We start from the raw sequence: 21564 nt of genomic DNA on the forward strand, positions 1-21564 counted from the left end.
TAGAGCTAGGAAGGGTATCTAAAAAATGTATTTCATGAAATAGAGAGGATTTCCTAATGCTAAAGCCACTTGGATGACTAAAGCAAGTATTTTGAAGCATGGAGTCACCATTGAAGACCTCCTAACTCAAGGGACTTGAGTTCTTTGTCCCAGGAGAGTATGGTCCAGAGAACCTCCCTTTTTTGATTTGTAAGTTTTTAGGGTGTTAGTTAAAGGTCTTGTGTGAGTCTAATAAGGTCCAATGGTCCTTGGATTCAAATTTATCCCCTTTTGTTTGTAAAGGGCCAAAATTGCTCACAAGGTCCTGGAAAATTGTCAAATGTTGTCAAAAGTTGTCAAATGAGTAAAAAGTTTCTGGGAGAGGTGGGCAGGGGAATAATGTACTTGGTCCTTTTTAGGGTCCTTCTAGTCCTATATAAGGTCCTAGAATAGGTCTAGAGACACCCATTTGCTCAAAAATTGAAGAGAGCAAAAATTGCTAAAAAGTTGTAAAATTGCTCAAAAGATGCTTAAGCAACTTTTGCAAATTTTGCAAGAAAGTTGCAAATGAAGGATTGGGTAGGTGTAACCACCCATGCTTGGGTATTTATTTTTTAAGGTTAGAATTATTTTCATTTTCATAGCACATGTGTGAGAAGATTGTACAAAATTCTATAGTGTTTTTCATTGTATTTACTGAGTTTTCATGTTGGTTGCTTGATCTAATTTTAGAAATTTGTAGTGTGGTTTCTTTGCTTTCTTTTTCATATGCAAACTTGATCTCAAGTTGTTAGGTTGAAGAGTCATAGTAGTTTCTAAGTAACTAGTCTGTGATCTCTATTCACTAAGTTACAAAGACAAAAATGGTCCTAACCTAATCATCCATGGTTGAAAATGCATGAAACCTTGTGGGATGATAGGTTAGACCTTGTACATAATATTTCTTTTCTTTTCTTTATGTTTTTGTGGCTGATTTTCTAGGTGTGGAATGATGCCCTAGGCTGATTGTTGGGAGTAGGTGAGCTAGGATAGCACAAAGATGCGATTGCAAAACACACCCATGATCTTGTTAGCATGAAATCTAATAATACTAATTTGGGGGAGTATCCTAAGAATTGGAGTGTATTGATATGTTTCATTCATGACCATGTTTTTCATTGATGTGAACATAGCATGGTTTCTATAAAGACCGACTGAGTAGCAAACATAGATCTTGATGGTATAAACAATGGTTTGATTGTGCATTTGATCGCTTCTCCTTCTCTTCTCTTGCATGCATCTTGATGATGGATCATGGAGTGTGATCCGAAACGTTGATGTAAAAATATGTTCACACAATCAAATACAGAAATCAAATGCACAACAATGATGGATTGTGGAAATCTGATAGCTCTAATGGTTTGATTGTCTGGTGATGTGTAGTCATGGGCATATTCTACATAGTGTCTTGATGATGTGGTCAAGTGCGCAGAGTCTAAATCAAGGATGTATGGAAGTTGTACCTAATTTACAGAGAATAGTTCAAAGACAAAGTATTGGGAAAGAAATTCCTGATGTTTTTTTGTTATCTTCAATCTAAAATGTAATGAGAAGATGCACATTCATGCACTGATAGAGGATAGTCATCTAGTGACATTAGCAAGTATGCAAACCCTAGTATCATACGTGTGAAGTTTTATATAGACTGTGAGCTGTCAATGCTATTGTAATTGTAATTAATTATTTATCTTATTATAATTAGTTGGGAAAGCCTCAAGGCTAACTCACAAAATTATTATGAAGATATAGTATAAAGGAAAGATGTTTTCCTTGATAAAATAGTGCAACTGAAGGTATTTATTGTTGCATGAAGTGAAAAGTACAAAAAGGAGCAGAAGTGATTAAAGAATGTGTCTAAGTGATCCAAAGGATTATTGGATGTAAAGTTGGTGATCTAGTTACAAGATTAGAGGGAGCAAAGTTTTGATTCACAGGACTGAGAAAGAGGAAGGAACAATATAGTACATTTTATTATTCTAAAAGAAATAATACAAAGATCATTGGGATAGTGGATTCATTGGTCTTTCCCTTGAAGCTATTTGGGCAATGGGTCCATCTATCTTCTGCAACTCCTAATAGGGTCGGCACAACTCCTAACAAGGTTGGAATCTCCTAAAAGGGATTCAAAGTATCCTAACAAGGACTCATATGTATTGAATGTATTCATAGACTTATAATAGGTTTCATCCTCTAACAAGGAATATTTATATGAGTACATCATCTTATGGGTACCATCCTCACTGGGGTTTTTCTCTGATCAAGGGTTTCCCTAGTTAACATATATGGTGTTATTGTCTATGAGTATTTTTTTGTGGTTTCAATTCATATTACTCATATGGTTAATTTTGTTTAAGGTTTCTAAGTGTGATAATAGTTGTATCCCTCTCAGTTATATCAGTGGACTATATATTCTAACAATTGGTATGAAAGCATCAGGTCCTTAAAGGATATGCTTAAAAGCTTTGGGAGATTGATTGTGAATCTTTTTAGAAAGGATAGTCCTAGATTTGATGGGGACAACTATGAGAGTTGGAAGGAGAAGATGAAGATACATCAGTTGTGCATGGGTCTAAGATATTGGATCTTTACAAAGCATAAGAAGGCAATCATTGAAGAAGCAAAGCTAGAAGGTTGTAATGAAGAATAAAGAGATATGTTCATGTGTTACATGAAAGCATGAGAAGATCTACTAATAGCTCTTCTAGAGAATGAGTACAACTAGGTAAAGTCACTTGAAATTTCTTATAAAATTTGGAAAGCTTTAGAATCTACTTTTTAAAGTGATGATAATGCAAAAAGAATCAGATTACAGAATTGGATACGTGCATTTCAAGATGTTAAAATTATGGAAGATGAATTTGTAAGAAGTTATATTGGCAAAAATTCAAAAATTGTTGCAATAATTTAGTCTCATGGTGGAACCAAGGAAGATGATAAAGTTATATGGAAGATCTTGAAAATTTTGACACCACCATTTAAGTCAGTGGCTTAGATGATTTAGCTAGTAATGACCTCCACTAAGAATTTCACAAAGAAAATGTTGCTTTGAAGATCAGAATTAGTAGAAGCAGATCTAAGATAGTCTGAAGATCCTATAAGAGTCAAAAACAACTTTCAATGCCTTAAACATTCAAACTAATTTGACAAGGAGTACAAGAACTCATGGAGATTTTGGTGGTAGTAGTAGATCTAATTTGAAAACAAGAAGATTGAAGAAGGAATAGTGCTTCTTGTGATAAAAGAAAAAGATGGTAAGAAAATATTTAAATATTGGACTTGTAATGAATTTGGTCATTATGCATCTAAATGTTCTAAAAGAGAGAAAAAGTATAAGGAAAACTTCAAGCCTAGAAGAGATAGAGATAGAAATTGTTTGTATGAAAATGAAGATGAAGAATATGATGATAAAGGTCAAAGTGAAAGTGATGATGAATTAGGATTTGTGGTTATCAAGGAAGATGATCTTGATAGAGAAATTAGAAATGAAGGAGATTTAGTTTTCGAGTGGAAATAAAATCTAATTAGATAATTGATAGTGGTTGTTCACATCACATGACCAGTAATATGAATAAGTTTGATAAGTTCAAGAATCATGATGGATGCATTGTTAGAGTTGTTAACAATGCATCCTATCAAATAAAAGGATTTGGATCCATTACTCTTAATGGTAAAACTAATATTGATGGTGTTTATTTTGTTGATGGATTGAAACATAACTTGTTGAGTGTTGGATAGTTAGTGGACGAGGGTTATCTATTATAGTTCACTGAGAAGACATGCATTGTCAAAGATAGATATGGTAAGATTATTGGAATTGGCACTACATCTAGAGGTAATGTATTGCAATTGATCATACTGTTGTGGTCTCACAATACACACCCCATTCCTCACTAGGAATGGGGACCCCCTACCTTTTTTTCCAACTCTCTGACTCACAATTCGAGATTCAAGAGAAAATATTAGAAGTTAAAATTGTTAGAGTCTAAAACACAAAGAAAAAAAATTAGAAAATTAGAAAAACACAAAAAATTAAAAAATTTGAAAAACATAAAAAGTATAGAAAATTAAAAGTTCAAAAAAAATTCATGCGTGCAAGTGTGTACACGAGCATGAGCAAAGTGTGCACCTGTGCAGAGGCACATCGCGCACATCACCTAGCATGGTGGGGGGCAGGGGGGAGGGGGTTATAAAACCCCCACACCCTCCTTTTTTGCTTCACACTTAAACACTTTTTAAATTTTTCGTTGGGGCTTCAAGTGCAAAAGGTATATACATCAAATGCTCATGGTGCCAAACTTAACCCTAATACTGTGCACAATGCTTAACAACATTGCACTTGTGGTGCTACATAATACTACACACAGTGCTTAACAACATTGCACCTATGGCGCTACATAATACTGTGTGTGGTACTTAACAACATTGCACTCGTGGCACTACAAAATACTACATGTGGCATTTAACAACATTTTACCCGTGGCACTAAACAACACTACGTAGCGCCCGGCATGCCACTAACACCCATGATGCCACATGGCATATCTCATGCAGTGCTCGCATGGAGCACCCCACACAGTGCCCATACAACACACCCTATGCGATGCTTGCACAGTGCACCTTACGCAGTGCAACCCAACAACCACCTAGTGTCGGTAGCACTCGCGCTTGCGATGCCCAATCTTTTCACTTGTGGCACTCTCCACATCTACACAACCCTTAAAAGTCACTGCCTTGGTGCTTCATGCACTCTGTTCTCCACATGTGGTGCGGCCCTTAAAAGTCACCACTGTAGCACTTCTCCACATACGATGTGACCCTTCAAAATCATCGCCTACGGGCGCGCATGGCCTCTACACCAAGCATGCCACTTTCACACTCACATGTGCCCATGCACACATGCACGCACGGTACACATTTTTCTTTTTATCCATCTTGCATTTAAATTTTGAAAAAATATATTAAAAAAATTTTAAAATAAAATAAAAATAAAAAAGGGATGAAATAATAAATATGCCCAAATTGGGCATTTTATTTTCCTTTATGTTTATTAAGAGCATTTACGTTTTATTTTTAGTCTTTATTACTTTGAACTGATAAACATTTTTCTCTCATGACATGTAGGTGATCAAATGGCATCCACATCCAGAGTAGCACCCATACCCGTTATGTTCAAATTCCAAGGCATACCCTCGAAGTCAAGATTCCATGATGACCATGCAAAAATATGAGATACTAATTTAGGGCATACGAATCTAGGAGAATTCCTAAGAATTTGCAACAAGCCAATAGAGAGATCAGCCTTGGTATTCACATTGATCCATTTTGGGTTGGTGAATGTAGTGTCACATCTTGTGTAAGTACAATCAGTTGAAATAATTATGGCCCTGTCACAATGCTTTGTTCCTAAAGAAAGGGTAGTCAAAAGCATCACAAGAGAGGTGGTTTTGGATCTACAACCTAATAACATTGAGAGGGTCTTTCATCTTCCAAGAGAAGATTAGTTCATAAGACTCTCATATGAAATAGTTGAAAGATGGTACAGGGAGCATCAGTAAGAGGTCATTGATATCATACAATCCTCATACCTCATCGAGAAGCCTCCTTGAGAAAGGATAACTAGAAAAGTAGATATGACTTAGGGATACATGAAGGAAGACATTGGATACTCTATCATTCTCCTGAGAAAAGTTATGGGTCTACCTGTGGCAGGCCACCTTAGTAATTTTATGGTCAACTTCATTGAGACAATCAGACAGGTGAAGATACCATTAGACTGGGCCACCACATTAAGTGAGAACTTGTCTAAGCAACTAAGGATGGCAAAGGATAAAAAGAAGTTTTACATGACTTCTTATATGGTATACCTACTTGTAGTGAGGGTGACAAACTACCCTAGTTTGTACAGGAGAGGTAGTGTGTAGGACCCCAATACTTGGCCATACATAGTTTACCCTCAGTTGGTGAAGAAGAAACTCTCAGCTTAGAGCAAGGAATATAGAATTGTGAATGATGCATTTATTTTTGTGATCATTCAATTCATTGAGGGGGATTATGGAAAGAGGTTATCCAATGAAGCCAAAGCACAAATCACAGTTCTCAAAGCCTACTCCATCCAGTTCAAAATGTACACATATCTGCAGGTAGCTAGTGCCTCTTCCAATCCTAAGAAGCTCCCAAGATACCCAAGTGACAAACTGCTGCTATTGGAGATTTCCCAAAAAATTGAGTTTGCCTATGAGAAAATAGAGAGAAAACGGAGACCTTGCTAGACATGGTCAATTGTCATTGGACCATATCAAGTGAAGAGGAAGCAAGATATTCCTTCCTTCGAGTGGGAATGGGAGAACTATCCCCTTGAAGAGTACAACTCTCCTTGGCCATATTTTGACAATATTGGGAGAGTATAGAGTCTGGCAAGAAAAGACTTCCATCATGAGGATGTTGTTGAAGATCACTGGATGAATGCCACAAATGACTACAATGTCTGCATAAGGGACTATTACAGGATGACTTTGTATCTAGCTGAAAAGGCTCCCCAATTGAACATCCCAGAGGAGATAAAGCAACAAGATTCTAAGGAGTTACTGGACCCCCTGTTCAATGCTGACAAAATTGGTGAAAGACCCACTATGAACGTTGAGGTTGATAGGGAGGAAGGAGATGATATTAATCATTGAGCAAGGCATGCCATCAAAATGACAAAGAATTGGATCAAGAAACCTTTTATGCTTGATCCAATTCCTGATATAATGATCTTCCATGTACATGCCCACCCAGAAAGAGGTACAAGAAAGAAAGTCACAATTCCTACCTTTGCAACCTAGTCTCCTATTAGGCTAGAGATAGTATACTAGCTTGATCACCCAGTTGGATATTATCATCCTCCAAAGAGGAAGGGAAAGAATAAAATAAAGAGGACCTCCCCTCAAAGGATTCAAGCAAAACAAGTTGTAGAATAGGTGTCTCCCTAGTAACAAGAACAAAGTGCACAAGGGTCTGAAGATACTTGAGCTACCTAAGTCCAGGATGAACCTTAGTTGCCTCCTATTGTGTCCAGCCAACAAGAAGAGGAAGAGATTCCATAAGCCTCCATTCCTCCTACACAAGAGCTAGCTTCTCCTTCTACCTCCAAGAAACATAAGAAAAGGATTAATATTTAGATGATGAAAAGGGAAAGGATTAGTAGAAGATTAGTCCCTAATCCATCTATCCTTGAAACCATTCTAGAGGGAGATAAAGAGGAGGAGGAAATAGAATCAGAAGAGGAAGAGGAACAAGTGCACCTGTAGGGAAGTACTCAGCTAGCAAGAACTATAGAGTTGCAAAGAAGAAAGAGTGCCACAGGTACCTCGCCATCCACCCAAGTAGAACCCTTAGAACTTTCTTCTTTGGAAGACAAAGTGCAGCAATGGGTGGATGAGAAAAGTGAAGAGAGCAATGATGTTTTCTCAATGTCAAATTTTGATTTCATACCCATAGGTATAGAGTTGATTGGGGATAAGATTAGGGACACCTCTACAGGTGCACTTCAATAGGAAGAATGGACACAAATGCCATTAGATATACAGGGTCTTGATCTTACTCCCCCAACTCCATCACAAGTTACAGTAGCAGATAGTGGCTCAGTGACTCCTCCACCTTGGAGTTTGGAAGAGGAGTAGGTTCAGAAGGAACAACCATCAGAGGAACAACTAGAACAAATGGCTACTGATGAAGTGTTAAAGGAGGGACAAATGATGGAATATTCTCAACCACATTCCCAAGACACTGAGGTGCAAGCTATAGGATCCATGGAGACTGAAGCTATAGAAGGGGAATCCTCACAACAGGAGACTACTCCAAGTAGGAGCGATAAGGGGAAGGAGGTAGCTGAACACACCCCTTTGTCATGAAGAGCTAAGTCCACAGAAAAACACAGTCCTAGATGGATCTAGAAGGAAATAATGAGGAGTACAAAGCCTCAATTTCATACTTCAGAGGATGATATTTGTGATATTGCAGAGATCTTGAACAAACTTGAGTCTCCATTACATGAGCAGCACCATTGGAATTTTTCACCACCATATGGAACCAGGATTTATTTGCACAAGTGGCTCTCCCTCCTGAAGGCACAAATGTGAAAGGTCTTAGCCTCGAAGATTATGAATTAAAGGATGTTATGTTGGGAAGGCCTACATGGGATTCAGCCCAACAAATGATGACTATGGAAGTCAAAGAGGTCCTCCAGTACATGGAACAAGAGGGGGCCAAACTCTAAGCACTTAAAAAGTAGGTCAAGATCCTAAAGGGATATCTAGCCAAAGTTGTTGGTCCTCTAGATCCTGAGCAGCCTAAGAAAACTCTAAATACCATACTTAGAGAAGGAAGAGCTATACAACTTGATCCATTTTTGAAAGCTTGTTAGGAGTGGTGAGAAAGCCTTGAGGATAGAGGTGTTACTATGATTGCAGGGAATTTGAAGTTACTACATGCTACGCAGGAGAACATGAATAAGATCGTGGCAATTTTTAAGAAGGGCTTTAGTATTATGGATGAAGTATGGGCCTGGAGTAAGGATTTACAGAATCTACAAGCAATAAAAGTGCAAAGGTACCAAACTTTGATTAATGTATATATAGAAGAAGAGCTAGATATGATCGATGATTGGATAGAAAAGATAGTGGATAGAATTAAAGTAATGGAAACGTTACATGAGGAGATCCATCAGCTCAAGGAGCAAGCCCAAGAGAAAATTTTGGAAGCAAAGAAACTATAGAGTGATGCATGGTTGAACATTTTTGAGGATGAAGAATGAGAGAGCCTATTGCTAGTTAAGATGGTAGTAGAGAATTTTAAGAAGACCTTAGAAGAAGCATCTAGTGATGAAGATATCAGATAAGCCTTCAAGACAAAAGAAGCCCCATTAGAGTTGGATACTAAACCTAGAGATTTTGCAGAGACTCAAATTGAGCCGGACAACTACAGATAGAAGGTAAAAGATAAATATGAGGCTTTAGATCTTCTATATGTGGCTGAGATTACTGAGATGATAGATAAATTCAAGGGCAAACATCCAAACATAGCTTTGGGATGAAGATGAACAAAACCAGATGCTAGAATTTCAATTTTGATAGTTAGTAAAATTTTAAGATTTTGACCCAATCGAGCTCTGCAGTGCATAGGTTTGTAGGTGCATAGGTACGTAAGTCCATAGGTTTGTGATTCAGAGGTGCATCGACAGTTAACTGTTGGCTCCAAAAATAGCATTTTCCATGCATCGAGAATGCATTCTGATGGCAATTTAACTTCGACACACACCTAGTGAAGGACCAACTTCCAATTTTGGCACAACCAGACACTCCTACTTTGACTAAAGGCTTCCTCCTACTTTATCTCTCATATCTTCTTTTTTTTTGACATGTAAATGGCTCATGCATCCAATTAATGAATAAAATATGGATGGAGTCCCTCTAAGCAACAAATTAATTGTTAATCTATATATATTTAGTTTGTTTTTGTTAGTTATAAAGAATTTTATTGCATGAAGAATATCTCTCACTCTCAACACAAATTGAGGAGATGAAATTTCTTATATATACCCCATTATAAAGTGTAACAAGGTTCACCATTATTAAGCAATAAAATTATGCTTTTAGTGCTCGCATTTGGAGTGTAGTGATTCTTTCCTAAATGTGTCATATTTTTGTGAATTATATTCATAAGATTGTGATTGAGCCAAAGGTTTATTGTGTTGTTTCTAGTTGTGTAATCTTTTAGTTCTGGTGTTTGCTACAGTTTTACAAATTCCACAAATGTATCTAGCTTAAGGAGAGATCACAAATTGTGCCTGCATAATTCTTTGTCTCACATGAGCACACTTTTCATGGCCTTGCGATCTGATGAAGAGTGAAACATCATTCAGTTACTCAAATTTCCCATCGACAATTGCATTAGTGGATTCTAGGAAGCACTACTCCTATTTTCATTAGTTTCCTACCAATTTCTTTGAAAGTTTAACTCACAGTGTGTTTTTTTCTATAGCTTATGTCTATTAGGATTTTCAATTTCGTGTTATTTCAATTTCATGTTATTTGTTTGCAATTCTGTTATTTTCTTTTCTAACCCTTTGTTAGAATAGGAACTCATTTTAGTTGCATTGTTAGAATTGCATTCATTGAAAAACAAAAAATACAAAAACATTTTTCTTTTGTGGGTTATTCTAAGACAGCAAATAGATTTTACTTTATTTCAAGATCAAAATAGAACTAGCGAAGGCCTCCTTGTGAACAATCACATTTATCTTCAACTAAGCAGATTTTGGTATGTCACAAGACAAATACTGAACCCTTGAGTTGATCCCAAAAAGATTAGCTTTTTAAGAGAGGAATTGCACAATGGATTTCTGCCATTGACCTCATGCATAATGACCGCCCAACACATACTTAAATGACATGTTTGGTAGCTAAATTGGATAGCAATTGGTTATGGCATAGAAGATTTTGTCACATAAACTTTGATAATATTGTGAAGGTTGATAGCCCTTTTTTAGTTAGAGACTTGCATAAGATTAAAAAACCTACTAATGTTGTGTGTAAGGAATGTATTTTGGCTAAGCAAAAGAAAGTATCATTCCCTAGCAAGAAGTTCACCACCACAAAGAAGCTAGAGATTGTTGACAAAGATCTAAGTGGTCCTTTTAGAAGAAGAGGATTTTATGGTGAAAGGTATTTTATGAATTTTTTTTTTATGATTTCACTAGAATGACATGGGTAGCATTCTTAAAGAGAAATCTGAATATTTTGAGAAGTTTGAGATATTTAAGACTAGAGTTGAGAATGAATCTGGTGTTAAGATCAAGTGTTTGGGATCAAATAGAGGTGGTAAATTCACCTCTAGAGAGTTTAACATGTTTTTTGGAGAGAATAGAATCATAAGGAAGTTATCTGCACCTTGAACACCTAAGAAAAATGGGATTGCTAAAAGAAGGAATAAGTCAGTATAAAAAGAAATAAGAGCGATGTTGTTTGAGAATGATGTTTCTAAGACACTTTGGAGAGAAGGAGTCAAGATAACAGTATTTACTCCAAATAGAGTACAAATTAGAAAAGGTATGAGGAAGACACCTTATGAACTATGGTTTGATCATTCACTATTAGTTAAGGATTTCAAAAAAAATTGGGAGAAAATGTTACATTAAGAGAGATGATGACATTGGTAAGTTTGATCCAAGAAGTGATGAAGGTATGTTTCTTGGTTATTCATTGAAAAGAAAGGCTTATAGATGTTTCAACTCTAGAACTAAGATAATAGTTGAATGCACAAATGTAAGGATATATGAAAAGTTTGGAAATAAAGAAAAGATGATAGATTATAATTCAGATGAAGAAGAAGATAATTATGGATTGTTAGTCAAAATGCTAAAGTTTTCTTTGAGACTAACATTCACTTGAAGAATGATGGGCTAACTATTGAGAAAAGAGGAGAGAGGAGATTTGAACCTAGTGAAGAGATAAGAGTTGAGATGTCAACTCCTACCCCTAATAGGAATCTGACAAGGAATCACCCTTCTAAGTAGATAATTGGAAGCAAAGACAAAGGTGTGATGACAAGGAAGAGAGTAAATGAGGAGATATGTCTGATATCTCAAGTCAAACCTAAGAGCACAAATGAAGTAGTTAAATATGTTCATTGAATTCATGCAATGATGGAAGAATTGGATCAAATAGTGAAAAATAACACATGAGCATTAGTTCCTAGACTTAAAAAAAATAATGTGATAGCAACCAAATGGATATTCAAAAATAAGATGAATGAGCAAGTGAAGTTGTGAAGAACAAGGCTAGACTTGTATGCAAGGGATATTTATAGCAAGAAGGCATAAACTGTGAGGAAAAATATGCACCTGTAGCCAAAATGGAGGGAGTAAGGATGTTCTTGGCTTATGCAGTGAACAAGAAGTTCAAGGTTTACCAAATGGATATTAAACCAACCTTTCTAAATGGAGAGTTTGAAGAAGAGGTATATATTGAGTAGCCTAAAGGTTTTACTTTATTAGAAGATAAAGACATGGTACACAAATTAAAGAAAGCTTTATATGGTCTAAAGAAAGCACCTAGAACCTAGTACAAGGTTGGCTAGTTATTTGGAAAAGAGTGGATTTACTAAAGGTATGGCAAAGAGTAACTTGTATTCGAAAGAAGTTGAAAATGGATTGCTAATTATTGTAATATTTATTGATGACATCATTTTTGGAGGTAATGATGAAGCAAGTGATAAGTTTGCTAAAGAAATGAAGAATAAATTTGAAATGAGCATGATAGGAGAAATGAAGCTTTTCCTTGGATTACAGATTTGTATAGAATAGTGATGGTATTTTCATTTCACAAGATAAGTATTTGAAAGATTTAGTGAAAAGGTTTGGTTTGGAAAGTTGCAAACCTATTGTTGCAACTATGATAACTGGTCACAAATTATCAAGCAAAGATGAGACACATGTAGTAAAGTAGAAGAAGTACATATCCATGATTTTAGGTTTGCATTATTTAACTCAAAATACACATGATATAGAAAATGCAGTTGAGATTGTAGCTAGATTTCAAGATGATCCTAAAGAGTATCATTTTGCAGTAGTAAAGAAAATATTTAGATATTTGAAAGGGACATCTAACTATGGAATTTAGTATGATAGATTGAGTGATTTTGCTCTGTGTGTTATATTGATGCAGATTGGGTAGGCAATATGGATGACAGAGAGGGGACCAATGGTGGAGCATTATTTCTTGGAGGAAGATTAGTTAAGGAAGACACAATATTTTATTTCGTAGAGTACTACTGAGGTAGAGTATGTTGCATCCACAAATAACTATAATCAAATTAAGTGGATGAAATGGATGCTAAAGGATATCATAATCAAGTTTGAATAACCTATTATCATTTATTGTGATAACACAAGTACAATGAGTATGTCTACGAATCATGTATTGCATTCTAAGACTAGCATGTATCTATTAAGTATCATGTGCTGAGAGAAAGTAGCTAAAAAGGAAATCATATTGGAGTATATGAGTACTAAAGATCAAAGTGAGTATGTCTACGAATCATGTATTGCATTCTAAGACTAGTATGTATCTATTAAGTATCATGTGCTAAGAGAGAAAGTAGCTGGAAAGGAAATCATACTGGAGTATATGAGTACTAAAGATTAGATTGTAGATATCTTTATGAAGCCTTTGACTAAGGATACTTTTGAGTACTTGAAAGTTATGCTTGAGGTTATGCCCCTAACTTCTTCTAAGTAGATGAGGTAGACAATATATCAGTCCATGGTAGATCACACTATTGATTGACTAGACTAAATGTCGATACTTCCTATATGGCAGAGTATCTATGATGAATTAAGTCACTACGGACTCTTGGTATTTGGTATTGAATAGTATCTTTAACAATTGGTGCAACATATTAGCAATTGGTATTTAACAATTGGTATGTTGTAATATTGAGATTAAGTCCTTTGACATTGATGTAATGGGGGAGAATATGCATGAAAAACATCTCCTAAGGCATGGGGGAGAATATGCATGAGATATCTCTTTAGGGAGATTTAGAAAGATTTTTAAAAGGAAGCAAGAATATGCATTTGATGTATTGTGAATTTTTTAGTGTAAAGTAAACAATTGATGTCTAAAAAAGGAGTATACACCTATTATGCACATGTATTATGAAGTTGTGAACAATTGATGTCTAAGAAGAAGGAGTATGCACCTATTATGCATCTATTATGTTGAGATATTTTTAGCATGTGAACAATTAATGCTAGTCCTAAAGTCTAAAGGATTTTAGACTTGATTGATGAAGAGGATTTGAGGAGAGAATACCAACTTACTTGATATTCTTTGAAATTAGATTTTTTTCATCAATGTTGTCATCAATGCTAAAGGGGGAGATTGTTAGCATGAATTTTGATGGTACAGACAATGGTTTGATTATCTAGTGATTCACAGTCATGGGAATTTTCTACATAGTGTCCTAATGGTGTGGTCAAGTGCACAAAGTCTAAGTCAAAGATGTATAGAAGTTGAATCATATTTTATAGAGAGCAGTTCAGAGATAGAGTATTGGAAAATAAATTCCTCATGTTTCTTTGTTATCTTTCATTTGAGATGTAATGAGAATATCTGCAGTTAGACAATGATAGAGGACAGTCAACAAGTGATTTCAACAAGTGTGCAAGCCCTAATATTGTACGTCTGAAGTTTTGTATAGACTATGAGTTAACAATGCTATTTTAATTGTAATTAATAAATTATCTTATTATAATTAATTGGGAAAGTGTCACAGTTGACTCACAAAATTATTATAAAGATATGGAATAAAGGAAAGATGTTTTCCTTGATAGAATAGTGTGATTGAAGGTATCTATTGTTGCATAAAGTGCAAAGTGAGAAAAGGAGAAGTGATTAAGGAATGCGTGTAAGAAATCCAAGGGATTATTGGATGTAAAGTTGGTGATCTGGTTACAAGATTAGTAGGAAAAAAGGTCAAGTTGATAGGACAAATAAAGAGGAAGGAACAATATAGTACCCTTTTATTATTATTCTACAAGGAATAATACAGAGATTATTTGGACAGTAGGTTCATTGGCCTTTCCCTTGAAGTTGTTTGGGAAGTGGGTGTATCTATCTTCCATAACTCCTAATAGGGTTGGCACAACTCCTAACCAAGTTAGAATCTCGTAACATGGATTCAAAGTCTCCTAAGAGTGACTCATATGTATTGAATGTATTTATGGGCTCCTAATAGGTTCCATCATCTAATAAGGAATATTTAGATTAGTACATCATCTTGTAAGTACCATCCCCACAAAGGTTTTCCCTCTAATTTTGTTTAAGGTTGATAATTGTGATGATAATTATATAATCGATTCATGCCCCCCCTCTCATAGTTATATCATTGGCCTATATATTCTAACAATTAGTATTAGAGCATCATGTCCTTGAAGGATAATCTTAACATCTTTGGGAGATTGATGGAAAATATTTTTAGAAAGGATAGTCCTAGATTTGATGGGGCCAACTATGACAGTTGGAAGGAGAAGATGAAGATACATCTATTGTGCATAGATTTGGGATATTGGATTTTGACAAAGAGTAGGAAGGCAATCATTGAAGAAGAAAAGATAGAAGGTTGTAGTGGAGAAGAAAGATATTTTTTCATGTGTAATATGAGAGCAAGAGGAGCTCCACTAACTACTCTTCCAGAGAATGAGTATAGTTAGGTAGAGTCACTTGAAACTTCTTATGAAATTTGGAAAGCTTTAGAATCTACTTTTGAAATTTATGATCATGCTATTGGAAATATATGTGATAGGATAAGTTACTGAGAGGGGAGGGGTGAATCAGTAAACAATAAAACTTTAATCCTTGATGAGTATTCTAATCTAATTACATGCATAAAAAACTAAGAACATTAAAGTATTCATGACACTTTTGACACAATTTGGTGACCCAAAGACCTTCCAAATAGAAAGTAAAACTAGGGTGGGGATGGTACCCACAAGCTTTAGTATTGCAATATAAAGTTGGTTGGTTAAGGCTTCAATGATCACTTTTGATGATCTACCCTGTTAGGAGCAATAAGGATTGTTAGGTCCACCTTGCAAAAGAATTGACAAACATACAATGAAGTATGCACTCGGTAAAGAGATTTACAAAATACTATCAAGTCTACCTTGTGAAAGGATTTAGTTGATCCACCTATTAGGATGAAACAATAGCTGATCTCTAACCTGCAACTTGGTTTGCTAAGTGAGATTCATTTGAGTGTAATGATCACCTTGCTATGATAGATGAATCTTTGCTACTCCTTATAGCCTTTGTAATTCACTCTTCTTTTCTTGTTACATTACTTCATATTATATCTTGGATGTGATACAATACATTACATATATACTAATCCAATTACAAATTAACAAAGTCATCTATAATACAAGTTTATACAAAATACATAAAGTCAGCTAGACTATAGAAATTCGAGTTCTGAAGACTAGGTCAGTGTGGTTCTGATACTCAGCATCCATTGTCAATGCTTGACATCATCATGCACTCAGTAGATGTAGAAGCTTGGTCCATACTAATCACTTCCAAGTAATCTTGAACTCAGTCTACATTGGTGACTTAGTGAATACTATGAAACATGGTATATAAACTAAATCATTGAATTCACACTACATAGCAAGATGAACGCTATCACTATGAGCTTGGTATAAGTTGAATCCCTTGGTTAACACTGAGTGACTCTATTAACACTAGATTCACATCACTACGACTATGAACTAAATAAGTACTACACAACTCGATTCACACTAAGGAACTTGATAAACCTTACAAAGCTTAGTTTACATTACTGATCACCATCAAGGTAGAAACTACTTAGCGCAAACCAAATATTGTCCCTTGGACTTAGTAGCAACTATAGAACTCGGTAGAGTTTGAAATGTTTGGTTAACTTTGTTAACTATACAATATGCTCAGTAGATACTTATAATCTGAATAAGTGTATGTCATTAATAATAAACATGACTGTAATGTCAACACATGCAAAAAGAATGAGATTACAGAATTGGATATTTTTCATTTCAAGATGATAAAATGATGGAAGAAGAAATTCTAAGAATTTATATTTGAAGAATATCATAAATTATTGTAAGTATTTGGTCTCATGGTGGAACCAATGAAGATAATAAATTTATATGGAATATATTGAAAATTTTGAGACCACCATTTAAGTTCATGGCTCAGATGATTTAGCTAGTAATTCCTTGCACTAATAATTTCACAAAGGAAATGTTTCTTTAAAGATTTTAATTAGCAGAAGAAGATCTAAGACAATTTGGACATATTGCAAGAGTCAAAACAACTTTTAGTGCCCTAAACATTTCACCTAATTTGACAAGGAGTACAAGTACTCATGGATATTTTTCTAGTAGTAGCAAATCTGATGAAGACAAGAAGATTGAGGAAGGACCAACCCTTCTTGTGAGAAAAGAAAAAAATGGTAAGAAAATCTTTAAATGTTGGACTTATAATGAATTTGGTCATTATGCATCTAAATGTCCTAAAAGAGAGAAAAATTATATGGGAAGTTCAAGCCTAGAAGAGATAGAGATAAAAATTATTTGTATGCAAATGAAGATGAAGAATATGATGAAAAAGGTCAAAGTGAAAGTGATGATGAATTTGGGTTTTTGGCTATCAAGGAATATTATCTTGATAGACCAATTAGAGAAGAAAGAGATCTAGATTTCCAAGTGGAAAAGAAATCTGATTGGATAATTAATAGTCATTGTTCACATCACATGACTAGTGATATGAATAAGTTTATTAAGTTCAATTATTAGAGTTGGTAACAATGCAACTTGTCATATATAATAGGAATTGGATCCATTACTCTTGATGTTAAAACTAATACTGATGATATTTATTTTTTTGATGGATTGAAGCATAACTTGTTGAGTGTTGGATAGTTGGTGGACAAGAGTTATCTATTGCAGTTCATTGAGAAGACCTACATTATTAAAGAAAGAGATGGTAATATGATTGGAATTGGCACTGGATATAGAGGTAATGTATTTGAATTGAATCCTAGTAAAATTTCATGTTTTTTAGCTAAAGTGGATAACATTTGGTGTGGCATAGAAGATTCTACCACAAAGTTTGATAATATTGTGAATGTTAGTAGCACTTTCACAGTTAGAGACTTGTCTAAGATTAAAAATCCTACTAATATTATATGTAAGGAATGTATTTTGGCTAAGTAGAAGAAAGTATCATTCCCTAGCTAGAATTTCACTACCATAGAAAAGCTAGAGATCATTCACATATATTTGAGTGGTCCTTCTAGAACTAGAGTATTCTATGGTGAAAGGTATTTTATGATTTTTTTTGATGATTTCACTAGAATGATGTGGGTAGAATTTCTTAATGATAAATATGAAGATTTTGATAAGTTTAAGATATTTAAGAGTAGAGTTGAGAATGAATCTAGTGTTAAGATAAAGTTTTTGAGATTTGATAGAGGAGGAGAATTCACCTCTGTTTAATATTTTAGGAATGGTCAACATAATAGGTGCATAATATGTGCATATTTCTTCTTCTTAAACATCAATTGTTCACTTCACAGTAAACAATTCACAATACATTAGGTCCATATTCCTGCTTCCTTTCATGAATCTTTCTAAATCTACCTAAAGACATATCTCTCCCCATTGCTTAGGAGTTCTTCTCCCCATAACTTAGGAGATGTTTCTCGTGCATAATTTGCCCCATTGACATCAATTTCAAAGTTCTCAATCTCAATGTTACAACATACCAATTGTTAAATTCTAATTGCTATATGTTGCACCAAGTCTTCAAACACTTCCAGTGTCCAAAGACACTATTCAATACTAAATACCAAGAGTCCTTAATAACTCTTCTTTTCAATAGATACTCTCCCATATGGGAAGCATCAACACTCAATCTAGGCTTAATAATAGTTCTCTCTACCACTATCCTGATACACTCTCAAGTAGGTAGGGGCATAACCCCAATCATACCTCTCAAGTATTCAAATGCATCTTTAGGAAAAGGCTTCATAAGGATTTCTAAAATCTGATCTTTAGTATTCACATTCTCCAATCTAATCTCCTTTTTTGTGCTTTCTCTCTTAGCATGTGATACCTAATAGATATATGCTCAGTCTTATAATGTAATACATGATTATTAGACATACTCATTGTACTTGTGTTATCATATTAAATAATAAAAGGTTCTTCAAACTCAATACTGATATCCTTCATCATCTGCTTCATCCACATAACTTGACTAAAGTTATTTATAGTTGCACCATACTCTGCCTCAGTAGTACTATGCAAAATGCAATCTTTCTTCTTGATTAACCAAGAAACCAATCTTACTCCAAGAAAGAATGCTCCACTATTGGTGCTCTTTCTATCATCCATATTGTCTACTGAATCTACATTAGTATGTAGACATAGAGTGAAATCACTTGATCTGTCATACCAAATTCCATAGTTAGATGTCCCTTTCAAATATCTAAATATTCTCTTTACTATTGCATAATGATATTCCTTAGGATCAGCTTGAAATCTAGCTACAATCCCAACTACATTTTCTATATCTGGTTTAGTGTGCATAAGATACTTTAGACCTCTAATCATGGATCTATACTTCTTCTACTTTACTATAGGTGTCTCATATTTACTAGATAACTTATGACTAGTTATCATAGGTGTACTAATAGGTTTACAACTTTCCAAACCAAACCTTTTCAGCAAATCATTCAAGTACTTAGCTTGAGAAATGAAAATACCATCACTATTCTACACAATCTATAATCCTAGGAAAAACTTCATTTCACCTATCATGCTAATTTCAAACTCGTTATTCATCTCTTCAAAAAACTTATCACTTGCTTCATCATTACCTTCAAAAATTATGTCAACAACAAATATTGCCATTATCAAACATTCTCAACTTTCTTCAAATACAAGTTATTGTCTATCATACCTTTAGCAAATCCAAGCTTTGCCAAATAATTGTCGAACCTTGCATACCAAGTTCTAGGTACTTTCTTTAGACCATATAGAGATTTCTTTACTCTATGCACCATGCCTTTTTCTTATGATAAAGGAAAACCTTTAGGCTTCTCAATAGATACCTCTTCTTGAAGTTCTCCATTTAGAAATATTGATTTAACATCCATCTAATAAACCTTGAATTTCTTATTCATTGCATAAGCTAGGAACATCCTTAATACTTCCATTTAGGCTGCAGGAGTATATGTATATTCATAATCTATGCCTTCTTGTTGTGAGTATCCCTTTCATACAAATCTAGCCCTATTTCTCACAACTTCACCTTGCTCGTTCATCTTGTTTCTAAATATCCATTTGGTTCCTATCACATTCTTGTATTTATGTCAAGGAACTAGCTCCAATGTATTATTCTTCACAATCTAATCTAATTTTTCCTTCATTGTTTGAATCCAATGATCATCTTTACATGCTTTATTTGCATTGTTAGGCTCAACTTGATATATCAAACTTATCTCCTCATTTACTATATTTTTTCATCACACCTTTGTCTTTTCTTCCAATTATCTGCTCAAGATGATGAGTCTTTCTTAGATTCTTGTTACAAGTAGTAATTGACATCTCAACTCTTATCTCTTCTCTAGGTTTAGATATTTTCTCTCCTCTTTTCTTAACAATTAACACATCATTCTATAAACCATTGTTAGTCTCAAAGAAAAATTCATCATTTTTTCTAACAATTCCAAAATTATCTTCTTGTTCATTTGAATTATAATCTATCATATTTTCCTTAGTTCCAAACTTTTCATCAGTCTTTACATTTTTGCATTCAACTATTGTCTTAGTTTTATAGTTAAAACATTTCTATGCCTTACTTTTCAATGAATAACCAAGAAACATACCTTCATCACTTCTTGGATCAAACTTACCAATATCATCATCACTCTTAAAGTAAAATTTTCTCCTAAAAATATTATGAAATACTTAACTAATGGTGAATTACCAAACCATAGTTAATAAGGTGTTTTTTTCATACCTTTTCTAATTTGTACTCTATTCATAGTATATACTGCTATATTGACTGCTTCTCTTCGAAATGTCTTACAAACATCATTCTCAAACAACACTGCTCTTCCTGCTTTTGTTATAGACTTATTTCTTCTTTCAGCAATCCCATTCTTCTTAGTTCTTCTAGGTGAAGATAACTTCCTTTTGATTCCATTATCTTCACAGAATATGTATAATTCTCTAGAGGTAAATTATCCTCCTCTATCAGATCTCAAAAACTTTATCTTAATGCTAGATTCATTCTCAACTCTATTCTTGAATATCTTCAACTTCTCAAAAGCTTCATATTTTTCTTTAAAAAATGCTATCCCACACCATTCTAGTAAAATCATCTACAAAAGTCATAAAATACCTTTCACCATAGAATCCTCTTTTTCTAGAGGAAACTCTTAGATCTATGTGAATGATCCCCAACTTCTCTATGGTAGTGAAATTTTTTTCTAGGAAATGACACTTTCTTTTGTTTAGCCAAACTACATTCTTTACACACAACATTAGTAGGATTTGTAATCTTAGGCAAGTCTATGACTGCAAAAGTGCTACTAACATTCATAATCTTATCAAAGTTTATGTTTATAAAATCTTCTAAGCCACAACCAACTATTATCCACTTTAGCTACCAAACATGTTATTTTAGTAGGATTTGACTGAAATACATTACCTCTAGATCTAGTGCCACTTCCAATTAGTTTACCACCTTTATCTTTGATTATGTGGGTCTTGTCAGTGAGTTACAACTGATAACCATTGTCCAGCAACTGTCCAACACTCAAAAAGTTATTCTCTAATCCATCAACAAAATAAGCATCATTAGTGTTAGTTTTACCATCAAGAGTAATGGATCCAATTCTTGTTATATGGTAGATTTCATTGTTACCAACTCTAACAATACCTCCATCATGATTCTT

This window comes from Cupressus sempervirens, chromosome 1, assembly GCF_028749045.1.
Source record: "Cupressus sempervirens isolate cs-2001-9-10 chromosome 1, ASM2874904v1, whole genome shotgun sequence".
NCBI classification, from domain to species: Eukaryota; Viridiplantae; Streptophyta; class Pinopsida; order Cupressales; family Cupressaceae; genus Cupressus; species Cupressus sempervirens.